The sequence below is a fragment of the Equus caballus genome, chromosome 1 (genome assembly GCF_041296265.1).
Source record: "Equus caballus isolate H_3958 breed thoroughbred chromosome 1, TB-T2T, whole genome shotgun sequence".
NCBI classification, from domain to species: Eukaryota; Metazoa; Chordata; class Mammalia; order Perissodactyla; family Equidae; genus Equus; species Equus caballus.
The window spans coordinates 10390471-10404463 of record NC_091684.1 but is presented as its reverse complement, the minus strand read 5'-3'; the positions used below and the strand labels follow the sequence as shown (position 1 = coordinate 10404463).

The window sequence follows — 13993 nt, the reverse complement described above, 5'->3', positions numbered from 1 at the left end:
GAGGCGGATACTGGCTTCATTGTATGTTAGGGTTCTGTTGCGGCTCATGTTGAGTTGAATGGGGTGTGGATGCTCATTTTTACCTTATTCATTGTTTGCCTTCCCGGTCACTTTTGTGTGTTCCTGCCCCCAGGTATTGGGCACAGTTAATTCTTCCTGCAATTAGTATTCATGGTCAGCTAAGCAGAACTAATGCAACAAACCGTTTTTACTTTGAAGGTTATATTACATGTTTCCAAGCTCCTGCGGAAAAGGCTCTTTATGAACAAGATATTCTTGACTATCTCTAGGAATTTAATTTTCCCCTTTTTTGAATTTGCGAGCCTGCCTATTGAATTCTTTAATGTGATTCCCCAAGAAGCACCCAAGTCAGACAGACAACGGATGTAGCTAAATTGTTAGTATTTAAAAAATCTTTTCTTCCCTGATGTGCGAGACAAGAGGACACGCCCCTGGTGGTTTGTGAGTGGCCACTGTCTCTTCTTTCCACGGCTTCCTTTGATGGACATATATCATTACTACCAATCACATTAGTAAAAAACAAAAAAAGATGCCCACTCATTTAAAATAGGTACAAGGAGGGGGCTGAGAATTCTGACTTCTGATCATTTCAAAACTGTACTTAATTATTGCAGGTAACTTCCCAGACAGCAGAAGCAGCAAGAAACAGTCTTTAAAAAAAGATCCTTTAAATTTTTTTTTTAGAATAGCAAAGTGACTTCTTTATATTGAATTCATGATGCCAGTTAATGCTTTAAATGGCCCAAGATGGTCAGAAAATTCATTTAGCAGCTTTGGAAAAATTCTAATGACCCCAAAATGGTGGCATAAATCAGCTAATCTAGAATTATTTAAATGTAGTTTAACACGGTGAACACCTACTGTCTCTCAGCTGTTCAGCTTTTAAGATGTGCTGACAATCTATTTTGTCCTATTTTCTTTCTATCTTCCTTATAACAGCATCAGAGTTTCAATTGATACTCTTCAGAGGTTTATATTACATGAAAAAACAAAAAATCTCGGGAAGAAGTAATATCTGACTTGTTTAAAAGATGCCTTTAATTCTTGGTTTCTGAATCTTAACGTCAGATTTTATTTACATTTTTATTTTCAAACTAAAAGATTTTTGCTTATTTCTAAATTTACATTTCTTCTTTTGGAAACAGTGAGTCTTGTATCCATAAGATTGTGGTTCCATTTTGCTTTGGCTGCTAGGAAGTTCTGGCGGCTTCTATCAATTTGCAGGACCCTGTGGTGCTGAACCGGGCGTGTGAGCCTCACCTCTGGATTCCCCTCCATGCTACCTCCACTTAAATTTTTCTCTTATTTCTTAAAATCTTGTTTATGGATTTCTGTAAGCCACGTCTTTCCCTCCTCGATCTTTTAAAAAATAAAATAAGGCATATGAAGTGTGATACTAAAACCTCGCTTACTGAGAAAACAGTGCAGCTCCTGAGAAGGCCTCTCCCATTTTCCTGCTTTGGTTGAGGTCTCCCACCTGAGCGTCTCTGCTTCATTGACATCTCACCCCAGGCTCCACCTGGGGCGGGGAGGAGGGTGGTAAAGAGAAAGCTGGGATGACAAGGTGGCTGACGAGTGCTTAGCAAGGAGGCCCAGGAAGCTCACTTTCCAAAGGGCTCTTAAACTTAATGGGAGGCAGCAACTCTGCGATTTGTGAATGAGCTCTTCCTCGTGTCCGGCTCTGGAGCGTGGTGGGCCATGAGATGGCGCCTTTTGGGCTGCACCTGGCCCGAGGCCAGAGTCTGCAAACCTCTTGTGGTGAAATATGCTGTTTCCGTCTCTATATACAAATGCACACATACGTTTTAAAATGTCACTCTCTCCTCCCTTCCCTCCCCCTTTCTTCCCCGGCAGTTCCTTCTTGATTGCCTATCAGAATCCCCAGAGACCACATCTGCTTCCCGGGACTATGGCCCAGATGCCCGGTCAGTGCAATGCCCTCAGCCCAGGGGAGAAGGGGAGGTCTCATTTGAAAATACATATTTCCCCCAGAGGACTCACTTTAACAACTGTAGAAAGCTGTAGTTGCCTCTGGAAGAAAAAGTCAAGGGGCATTTTCTCTCTTAAAATCTGTTCTGTTAATAAGATTCTTAAAGAAGCAAACGTAAAATGTGAGACCATCTTTTGCTCTGCTTAAAGTATAGAATCTGTATTTTTGCAACACACCAAACAATCCTGGCTTCTTTTCCTCTCTGAGAACACTGCCGAGGTGTAATCCAGTTCATTGACGGTTTCTGAAAATAAAAAAAACCGATCCATGGGTGGATTTCTTCTCAAAATGCGTGTTTAGGACAGCAGAAATTTCTGATGAGTCAAGTACAGGTGATTAAAGCTTGCAATGTAAATCAGTTAACATCTGTAATTTTTCCTTGTTCTCTAATGCTATTAGTTATTTCAAGGGCAAAAAAGGATGTTTTACTTAATTTTTTTGAATCTTACTAGGTACCTGTAGCTTAACTTAATGATTTGTATAAGTGATAGTAATTGCTAGGACTACAGTTGAGTATTATTAGCTATAAAATGAACATGGTTATATGTCCAACAGAACTAGCAAGGGACAGAAATGCAGTTGTATCCAAGAGAAAATAATTACAGCAATAATCAGTGTAATTCATGATAATGGCTGAATTGAATTTCACACCATAGCTCCAAGCACTTACATTTAATGAATGTACTTTGTGCTTGTTTACTAAAAAGGTTTTTAGCAGAAAATCGATAATGTAACTTCAGTGTTTCTAATTGCAAATGCAATTATTTTTTTTAAAGTAGTGGTTCAATAAGGATTTTGTAGAGAAAATTGAGGTATGTGAGTGCTGCAAATGCTGGCGCTTTAATTAGTCTACCTGCACATTAGTGCCATGGGGCCTTAATATCTATTTATTACAACATATTGATGAAAATGGATTTGTATTCAATTTTAAGGCTAGCTGATGTAATGGACATTGAAACTTTTCTGGAAGCATTGGCTGGGATTACAACATGTCACTGGGTAATGAGGCTTTCCTTCAAGAAGAGATTTCAGAAATCATCCTACAAACCCAATGGTGGGGCCTAGGAGGGGAGGGCCAGGACATGTGTCAGTTTCCAAGGAGCAAGTGGCAGTGACCCGGGTGGTGTTGGGTAAAACAGGAGGTGGGTGGGTTTATAACGTTGTTACAGATTCTTGCTTACTTGGATTAACTTCTTGTTGTACCTTTTCCAAACCCAAGATACGAAAGATGGTAATGTTGGGGTCGATGACTTTTTACAGAGTAAAACCCCTGGACAGACTTCTGGGTTTGGAGACCCATGCTAGTCCAGCCTGAACTCCTCGTTCTGAAGAAGCCGAGGGAAAGTGCATTGTCTCAGGTCTAGGCCTTTGAGTAAACCAATGGACTGTGTCTAGATCCAGTGTTCATGACTCACACTGATGTGAACTGATGGATTGGCGTTCTGTGCCTAACTGGATCCCTGGCACAAAATGAACCCTGAGCCTAACCTTTATCCTTCCTTGCATGGTCGTCATAGTCACCATCACATCACCACCACCACCATCATCACCATCCTCTTTCTTGATATCTGATCTCTGCAATGTGTACATTGGATGTATGATACGGTCTTCCTGAGCATTATGGGAGCTTTATCCCATGAGAGAGGGTGAAGATCCAGCTCTTGACAAGCTGAAATCCCTTAATAGCCTAAATTTTAAATATATTCACTGGATTGAGATTTCTAACCTTGCTTTGATGATATCCTGGTGTCACTATCTCAAAACCAAATAATTTTCAACTTGAATATTTTGAGTGGGGAGAAGGAGTGGGGTTGTATGTTGCAACTTTGTAACCAACATTGATATACTGTTGAAACCCAAAAGGTTTTTAAGTCCTGACTCTCTCAACATTGCTAGGAGTCTATGTGAGAAGCAAGCATACCAGCAAACCTGAGCCCCAGCAGGGTCCCCTACCATGACTTTATTAAAAATGTGCCCCTGGCAAGAGGCCAGTTGAGTTTCTGGACCACAGTGACGAGGCCTGGGGTGCCAGCTTTTCAGAGAACTGCTTCCCTACTCTCCAAGAGCCAGCTGGGCTCCTACCACCTCCAGGAGGTCTCTCCTAAGAATGCAGGGCCCATGGGTCCCTCCATCCTGTGGCTTACCAAATGAAGGGCTTCGTCACGAGTGCTTCCTGTGTGCCATGCACTATGCTGGGTGCACCACACAGGTCATCTCTTACTTTTACAAGAGCCCTCTCAGGCAGGCAGTACTCTTACTCCCATTTTCCAGGTGAGGACACGGAGGCTCAGTGAGGTTAAGTCAATGGCCCAGGTTCAGTGGGCTAGAAAGTCAATGAAGGCTCGAGCTGGAGTTCCAAGTGCTTTCCTGTATACCTCGCCGCACTCCACCCCATGTCTGTCCCATGTGTTCTGCATTGACTCTGCCTACTATTATCAGGCCAAGTCATCAGAGGTGCATTTTTCTCATCTCTGGGCTAAAAATTAGATTTCAGCCTGTCTACCCTCTTCCCTACTTGTTTCCCCACTGGCTCCTCCACTCCCAGTACCCTGCCCATAAATCAATAAATGTTGGGAAAGTGAATGATGCCAAGACCCAGGTGAATCTGACTTGACTGTGTCTCTCCTTATGCAGAAAACACGGCCGCCTTCGACGTCGGGTGAGAGCCTCTGCACCATCTCTCTGGAGTCTGGAGGCTGAATGTGAGGCCTACTTCAGTATGTTGAGACCCAGTTGACACCTGCACAACAGCACCATGAGTGTGGCTTTCATCTTTGCGGCTGCTTCCCCCAGAGTAAGTAAGAGGGAGAACCAGGTGCACAGCAAGCATTTTGTCAAGGACGATGGGGTGGGAAGAACGTCAACTGTGTGGCCTCTGGAGAGTCCCTTTGCTTTCTGAGCCTCAATTGGCACATCTGCAAAGTGGAGCTAATGACTCCTGCCCTGACTCCCTCCTGGGCTTGTTGACAAAACTCAGATCGGAGGTGTTGTTCTTCCAGCATTTTGGAAGCTTTTGAAGTGCTTGACAAGTGTAGAGAATCCATCTAATTAAGGAAGAGGATAAACAAAAGCCACCACATGAATGAGGTTTCTGGAATGGGATGCAGTCCAATCCACAGGGAAACAGCCCCTGGATGCCTCATCCTTTGCCATCCCTAATGAGGAAACAGCCCAATCCTTAGATAGCTAGAGTCATTAATCTGTGGGTTAAAAAGTTAATGCTTAGCCAAGCTTTCTCCATCCTTTTTGGCATGTGGCGTATATTCAATATGGCTCCATGGAGCCAACCAGGAGCCCCTGCTTGATGGAATGGTCTCCTCTGTCAGGCTGGAAAAGACAGACACCGTAACTGTTTGACCAACAAATGTATAGAAAATAGTGTCTGGTAAGTAGCAATTATGTAATAATCTTATCCAAAGAAAATGTGGGCTCAAATTAAGATGATTTCACCGAGAAAACATTAAGGTATACAAAGAGTTCCTAATAAATAGAAATAAATAGTGTGGGGTTTGCGCTGTGGTTATTTTCGCTGGTTATCTGCCTTCACCGCGGCTGCTCGGGCTGCATTTTCCGCGGGGCTCAGCGCGGCATTTTGCTCTACAAAAACAACTAGCTCCTTTCCAGCCAATGATGACTTGTAATTATGCTTTCCCCTGCTATTATTCTAATAGACCTGTCATGTTGCTCGGAGGACTCTGGCGTTTGGAATATACGACAGCTTTTATGGATGGACTGCTGGAACACTTAATATAGCTCTATTTTTGAATTATCAAGTTCTATCCTTTTGAAGTCTGTGTTAGTGGAACTCCTATTTATGAGATGTGCTGTGCTTAAAGGTTTGTTATTGATGAAGAGGTCCAGCAGAGCCTTTATCATAAGTACGGCAGCATTCTCCCTGAGAGAGAAATAGCTGTGCTAAAAGGTATGGTGTGTACCTAGGCTGCAAATTACCAGCCAAGTACCTCCTAACAGTATACTTCAAAAATACCTTTATGCTTCTTGTTTGTTCTCTTTTCCATAGAGATGAATGACATTTCTTAAAACATAGGGGGCTGGAAGCATGTTGGTCATCGCTGGTCATCCACATTAACCGGGTTTGAGGAACGTGTTTGTTCTGGCACAGGGTGTCTGGCTATATGCACAAGTGTGGCTTACATCCTCTGTGCTAGCTGTCCCAAGAATTTGCTTTTCCTTGAGTTTCTTTAATTTAAAAGTGGACTTGGCTGGATTGGAGCACGTTTTGGAGGGGGAGGAGGGTTTATGAACAGGGATGCCTGTTCTGGGGAATCTGGAAAACACTGTTGGGGCAGAGCAAGGGCAGTAGCTGGCATCTTCAGGGAGTGGTATGTGCAAAGAGGTAGTGGGATGGGCAGGCAGCATGCAGAGATCTTAGAAGGAGGTGGCCTGATGGAGAAGTTGTCATCAGAAATGGTTCCTAAAGGTCCGATTGTCTGGGCAATTTGATGACCACCAGCTGGGGTCAAAGTTTCCTTTAGAACTTCAACCAGGTTGTTGTTTTGTGGACCCCAAGGTGCAGGCATTTGAGGCTAAAGTTATTGGACAGTGCAGGCATTTTCTTTGACCTTGGTTAGGTATCATGTGGAAAGACATCGCATGGTTGACACACAGGGATTCGCATGGAATGGGTGGTCTGGCTGCCTCATGGGGTACAGAATGCACTCGAGATACTCCAAGTTTCTAGCAAGCATCCCAGATGCAGACAAAACTCCTTGGCAGCTGACATTAAAAACACAGAAGTAGGACCACGGAACAGCTTTGGACCATGTGGCAAGAATTTGCATCCATTTCCCGAAGAAGGCAGGCTGTTGCTCCAGAATGTTTGCCTGGTGTTTTTCATTTGGAACCTTCATGCATCAGAACCCTGACTACACACTCCATGTCTAATTCATCTTCACCCATATATTTTACCATTACGGATAGCCTTCCCCTTAAGCTTGTCTATTTACTAGCTGGTGTGACAAATGACAGCAACTCTGAGCCATGTTAGATGGTATTTGTATGGCTCTGATGCCAGAAGCATTCTAAGCGCCGGTGTTGCATATTTATTGATCTCCATATTCCCAATAATCTGATGCCCGTCACATTTGACAACATTATGTGGAGAGGTCAGCTAGATGGGGCTAATGAAACTGTTTCCAAGATGGATGTTGTTTTCCACAACATTACCCTTGCAAATAGCTGTCAGTGGGGCATTTCACTGTCGGGCCAGGCATTTGAGGACCTTTTTTTTTTTTTTTTTAAATAGTTGACGTTAACATTAAACAAAACCTGAAGCTATTAAATCTTAGTATTTATATACAATAGAAAACATGGACGCCCTGGCATCTTTCCAAATGAAAATCTTATTAACGGACATGGCGCTTGTGGCAAAGTCCTCAGCAATTGGAGGTTGGCTTGGCTGTCTAAAATGTTTGACGGATTAGCCCAAGATGATGTAAAGGACCAAATGGGAAATGGCTGAAGTCTGGAGGATTAAACCGGCAAATAGAAAGGCTTGCTGTAGTCTGGAGGCATGCAGCACTTTCTGACTGTGTTTCCAGGCTTCCACGCTGCTGTGAGCAGCTGGCACAAAATGCACTCCAATTTAGGTAAAGCTTTACAGGAAAAAAGAAAGAAAGCCTACGAAACAGTATTTGCAAAGAGGATCCCATTTAATGAAATGCTGCACGTGAATTAATAACATTGGAAGTACATTGGGAGCAGTAATGAAAATATTAAAGACAGGTTTCCCACACCTGAATTGAGCCCTTTGAAAGCCCTGCAAAGGGACATTTAGAGACTTCCCACTGTCTGTCCTGAGAGTTACCATGTTGGGTAGCGATCCTGACAGCTCTTCTAATGAGTCCATCTTGGTTTAATTCCAGGTGGATACGTATTGGTTAAAAATTCATTGAGTAGTTGTAAGCACCTATGTGCCAATGTGATTTTTGAGAAACTTATTGCCTATCTTGGTAGGGCCACTGAGAATTTTGGGTTCTTTAAGAAAAGCATAGTACAACTTTAGTTTGAGATGCAAGATTTTACAAAGGCAGGTATATTTAATGGGTTTCTTCATGACAATGTTCCTCTCTCATCTCTATCCCAGAGCAGACACAAACAAGGATATATAATGGAATTAATAACTTGGCTACTGGCTCATCCAGAACTTTCTCAACAATGAATTCATTTACCCAGTGCTAGCATTTAGGAACATTAATTCACCACATCGCTTACAGTCACAGAAATTGAAGAACTTCTCAACTTGTTTATTTTGTAGGGTTGAAGGAAGGATGCCAGAGAAGAGATGATTAACTACTGTGCCTTTTCTTTAGTGGATCTCAGTACTTCTTTCCATCATGCCCTTTTTCAGGTTATGCCTTTTGAATTGTGTTGAATGAAGAGGTGGAAAAGAATTGACAAGTTCAAGAGCAGGGAAGTTCATTGCTAGGCAGATGCTCATGTTCTTTTCAGATGGAAAACTTGCTTCTCCTTCATCCCCCCTCCTCCACTCTCAGCGAACATGTGTACCGTTAAGAAAGCATGTTCTCTCTTTGCTGAAACTCTAAAAGTAATAGAGGAAACAAGGTCAGGCAATGGCAAAAGTTAGCTCCAAGTAAGGTAGAGTGGAGCATACAATTTAAGAGACACAATTCTCATTAAAGAAAAGCACCATCAAAAAGTAATATGTGAGAGATGCAAGTTAAAACTACCCTAGGCAGCTTTAATTTAGGCATGAGCAAATTACATGGATAGTAGTTGCTATGGTAACTAGTAGACAATATGGTGTTTATGTTGCTGCTGAGATATCTTGTACTTTATGGAAATAAGGAAAAAAAGAAGACTTCCAGGAGAATGCGGACACTACGTGAAGGGGATGTTTCCTGTAACCATTTTACTTCTTCCATTTTAGTATTTATTTATAATGAAATGGGTATCTACAATTATGTACAGCCCGTGGGTTGGTTTGTTGTTGTTATTAATATTTTCCTAACTGAGATGTCCCTTGAAAAACTTAGTTTCTGTGGCGCTCTGGCCGCCATCTTGGATGGCCACCATGGGGAGAATTCTCTGGTTGGGCACGGCATGCCACGAGGTGTAGGCCAATATGGATTAGTTGAAGTCAAACCTAAAGGCCAAGGATGCTTGAGAACTCAGGGCAGGATAGGTGCACAAGAAGTTGTGATGTTATGCATTTACGTTATACATTTCTTTGGTAATTAGCATGATTTCAAAAAGCATTTGAGGTCCTTTCTGGAGACAATTAAGATGTTTCAGAGAGGAGTTGTGAGGAAATCACATCTAAGGCTGCTGCTGATGGAGGGGCGGTGGAGGACATAGTAAAGGGGGCAGTTGCCATTTTGCTGCAGGAGTCTGGCAGGTGGACCCTAATAACTCAGGACTCAATGTGGATTTGGGGCCTGGGAGCTAATTCCATAGCACTTCACCCAATAGTTGCTCTGCCTTTCACTGCCTGTTCACCACTTCCAAAGCTGGTTTGGGCAAACTCAGGGTGCTTCCAATCCTTTCAAATTTTTAAAGCAAAATTGATTTATTTTAATTTAATTTAAAAATGTATGTCCTTTAGAGCTTTTTTTCTTTGGGGATGGATTAGGGGATTCTTAAGAGAGGAAATGAAGAGGTAGGTCCTACCAGCCCCAGATGATGGGAGTGATGCAAACAAACCCTGAATGCACCAAGATGTCTTGATCTGCACATACTCTTGACTTCATATGTTAAGCACAAGTTCATATGCAATGTTCTCTCCATAAGACAACTCAGAATAGAGGAGCAAGCATTGTCTCTGAAGCCCGGAAAGCTGAGTTCTAGTCTCAGTTCTGTCATTTCCCAGGATGTGGCCTAAGGGAAGTAATCCACTAGTATTTCCTGTTTGTAAGATGCTCCTAGCAATACCCACCTGATCAGCTGGGACTGGATGAAGCAGAGCGCTGGGACGCTCCGGCCAAGGATCTGGGCTGCAAGTTCCATCTCTCAACAGTTGTTCTTTATCCCTGTGCCTGCTTTGGCCTGTCCCAGATGTGGATGAGTCATTTGATTTCTCTGGCCTCAATTTTCTCATCTCCAAAATCATGTCATTAACCTTGCTGGCCTCAGAGACGCCTGGCTGCTCCTCACATTCTATGATTATAGGGCATAAACGTTTCCAAGTTCCTAAATGTCTTTCCCTTAAGAAACGTGTGCAAAGACCTCTCCGGTCTTTGTGGTCAAATGTAAATTCCTCTTCTTTTCCTGAGTTTGAATTCCTGCTCAACTGAAAAACTGATTTGAAACAAAGTCTTGTGTGTATTATAGGCATGGCTTCTGGAGCTGAAAAGAAGAGAAGTAATCATTAATTCAAGGTTTCCCCTTTAGGCTGATAACGTGTTTTAATTCCCATTTTACAAATGAAGCGATTGAATTTTCCAGAGTTTAAGTGACGAACGCAAGGCCTCCCACCTCTCAGGATTTTGGTAGCCTCTACCTGCTATGCATTTATCCTCCCAGTGGGTTCACCAGAAGGGGGTGGTCCCAAGGACAAAGTTCAAAGGGCGAGGCTAATGAATCTTTCCTCAATTACTGTCAAAACAAACCCTGCATCACATGAGAACATGGTGGGCCGGGAACCTACGGGAGGTGGGAGGAGGGAGAGGGAGGGGTGTCAAACTGTTTGAAGAGCAGTATTTAGCCACTTGATTCATAATTCCCATCCATCTCTGAAGCCCTCAGTACCTGAGAGCCTTTGGCAACTCATCTCACACCATTGCCTTCAGACTGTAAAACTCATTAGACTGCGAAGCAAGGTGAGTAAGAATCAATTTTTGTCTAGCCCCAGAAATTCTTTGCAATAATATGTCAAAATGGTTATCTCATCTGTTGCAATTGGCTTGAACATATCAGAATTTCTCGGGATATTTATGAGATTTCCATGTACCATCTGGCTCTCTACATGTTAGTGTGCCTACACAGCTGCCTGGATAATGTATAGGGAGCCAAGTGCATTTATTTTTGCAGAGCGTAATTATTATAGTCTCTCCTTCCAGAAATGAGCCTTTTGTTTTATGTTTTCAGTGAGAACTTGTGAAATATTAAGATATTTTACTGCCTTAATGTTCTGAATTGTTTGCCTCTCCATATTGCAATCTAAAACTCATTAACAGTTGAACAATTTAATCAGAATGAATCAAGTTGTGAAATGGATACACGGGCAGCTCACACAGCCATAAAGCATGGCTGAAACTTTTCTGAACAGCTTAATAAAACTTAGAAGGCAGCAAGAAAGAAATGATTATCCTGGACCATATCAGGGTAAACAGTACCTGGAGCCATGAACTTGGGAATTGTTCTTCCTCACTCAGCACATTCGCCAAGGCTTGGTCTTAATTCATGGGATGGACCAACGATTATGGGGATTTAAATTGCCAGTCCTTCTGTAAAATTTTTCTTTTAATAATGAGCATGATCAGGGAAGCAAAATGAAAGTAGGTACATTAAGCCTGACTGTAATTCTAGAAGTGTTCCTCCATTAAAAATAGTCCTTGGGGATGCTAGGAGGCTCTGACCCACGGTTTTTGGGGAAGATCTCAATTTCAAGAGTGATCTTCTCATTGTACTTTAAAAATATCATTTATGCCAGAGTTTTCTCTGCAGGGGCAGCTAAGTGTGCTTTGTGGAAGGAGGGTTTAGTTTCGTTCCTCAGTTTGGGTTGTAGCCACATGCCGTAGGTTCAACCCATAAGGGCTAAGAGGTTTGGTGTGCGAGAACATGCTGACCATGATTTGGCCAAGTCTGACTGGGAGCTGTGGGCTGTTCTGGCTGGCAATGGCTCATTACTGACTGATAGGGACATGCTCATTTAGTGTAAGTACAAACCCCCAATCCATGATTTCAGGGGCACCTGGTGGCCCACAGTCAAAGAGGCACCATCAGAGAAAGGCCCAGTGCAATTCTTCATGAATTATTGCTGGGCTTGTGGAATGTTTCAAGGTCAAAGTCAAGTTGATTGTTGTATTGCAGTTTGTATATAGAATAATCCCTTCTCAGTCCCTTACATGAGATTCTGGTCTACCTAGTTTACTTCTGAATACTTTCCCTAACTACCCTTCATTGGACTAATCAAGATTTGCAAGTGACACGTGTTATTTCTGTTTGTTTAGTGGCTACCTTTAACATTTTAACATGCATACTTTATAGTAACAAATAAAAGAGTTTCTCAGTATCTTTATCCTCCTAAACAAGATGAGATCATTAAAACTTTACACAGCAGCCAGCAGTAACAATGAACATTTGGCAGTGTTATTTCATCTAACCTTCTCATTATTACTAGTATTACTCTTGTTGTTATTGTTATTATGGAATATTTTATAGCAAATCCCAGATATCATGTCTTATCAAATAGAAATATTTTAGCTGACAATAACTTTTTTCCCTTAATATAACCACTGTGCTATTATCATGGCAAACAAAATTGGCAATAATTTCTTAATATGATTATGTACCTCTTCCATATTTAAATTTCTCCAGTTGTCTCAAAAACCTCTTTTTACAGATGGTTTGTTTGAATAAGTAGCCAAATAAGGTTTATATATCACACTTAAATTGTGAAGAAAACATAAAACACCCCATGGCTGGATTTTGCTGGTTGCTTTTGCTTGGTATCCTATAACTTCTTTTTCTACTCCCTAAGGTATTATAGACTAGTTTTTAAGTTCAGTGAGTATTTTAAATTCAAGACTTTTTGGTAATTACACTTCACAGCTGTTGCTTGTACTGACTGCATCATGTCAAGAGGCCCAGAAATGTCTAGAGGCCCACTTTCATTGATACTTAGATTGATCAGAGTTCAGACAGTATCAGCTGAATCCCTCATGATGAAGTCCTCCATAAAACTTTTCATGTAATACTCTTCAAAAAACTGTGGTGCCAAAAGGGAAAACTACAGGCCAATATCACTGATGAACACAGACGCAAAAATCCTCAACAAAATATTGCCAACCCTAATACAGCAATGCGTCAAAAAGATCATACATCCTGATCAAGTGGGATTTATTCCAGGGACACAGGGCTGGTTCAACATCTGCAAATCAGTCAAGGTGATACACCACATCAACAAAATGAGGAATAAAAACCACATGATCATCTCAATAGATGCGGACAAAGCATTTGACAAGATCCAACAGCCATTTATGATAAAAACTCTTAACAAAATGGGGATAGAAGGAAAGTACCTCAACATGATAAAGGCCATATATGACAAACCCACAGCCAACATCATACTCAATGGGGAAAAACTGAACGCCATCCCTCTGAGAACAGGAACAAGACAAGGGTGCCCACTCTCACCACTCTTATTCAACATAGTACTGGAGGTTTTGGCCAGAGCAATTAGGCAAGATAAAGGAGTAAAAGGAATCCAAATAGGAAATGAAGAAGTGAAACTCTCACTGTTAGCAGATGATATGATCTTTTTTTTTGTTTTTTAAAGATTGGCACCTGAGCTAACAACTGTTGCCAATCTTCCTTATTTTTTTCTTCTCCCCAAGGCCCCCCAGTACATAGTTGTCTATTCTAGTTGTGAGTGCCTCTGGTTGTGCTGTGTGGGACGCTGCCTCAGCGTGGCCTGACAAGTGGTGCCATGTCCACGTCTGGGATCCAAACTTGTGAAACCCAGGGCCGCCGAAGCAGAGGGCGCGAACTTAACCACTTGGCCATGGGGCCGGCCCTGACAGGATCTTATATATAGAAACCCTAAAAAATCCATTGGAAAACTATTAGAAATAACCAACAACTACAGTAAAGTCGCAGGGTACAAAATCAACTTACAAAAATCAGTTGCATTTCTATACTCTAATAATGAATTTACAGAAAAGAACTCAAGAATACAATTCCATTTACAATTGCAACAAAAAGAATAAAATATCTAGGAATAACTTTAACCAAGGAGGTGAAGGACTTACATAATGAAAACTATAAGACATTATTGAAAGA

The 13993-nt window shown here is 41.8% G+C and overlaps 1 long non-coding RNA gene across 2 annotated transcripts in view; it reads left to right on the top strand.

Moving 5' to 3' along the window:
- Positions 1-13993, top strand: part of LOC102147519 (uncharacterized) — a 107629-nt gene that overhangs the window by 15716 nt on the left and 77920 nt on the right. For both annotated transcript variants that reach the window (XR_002806936.2, XR_002806934.2), the window contains exon 2: positions 4646-4805. This is a non-coding gene — a long non-coding RNA (uncharacterized lncRNA). The remainder of the gene's footprint in view (positions 1-4645; positions 4806-13993) is intronic.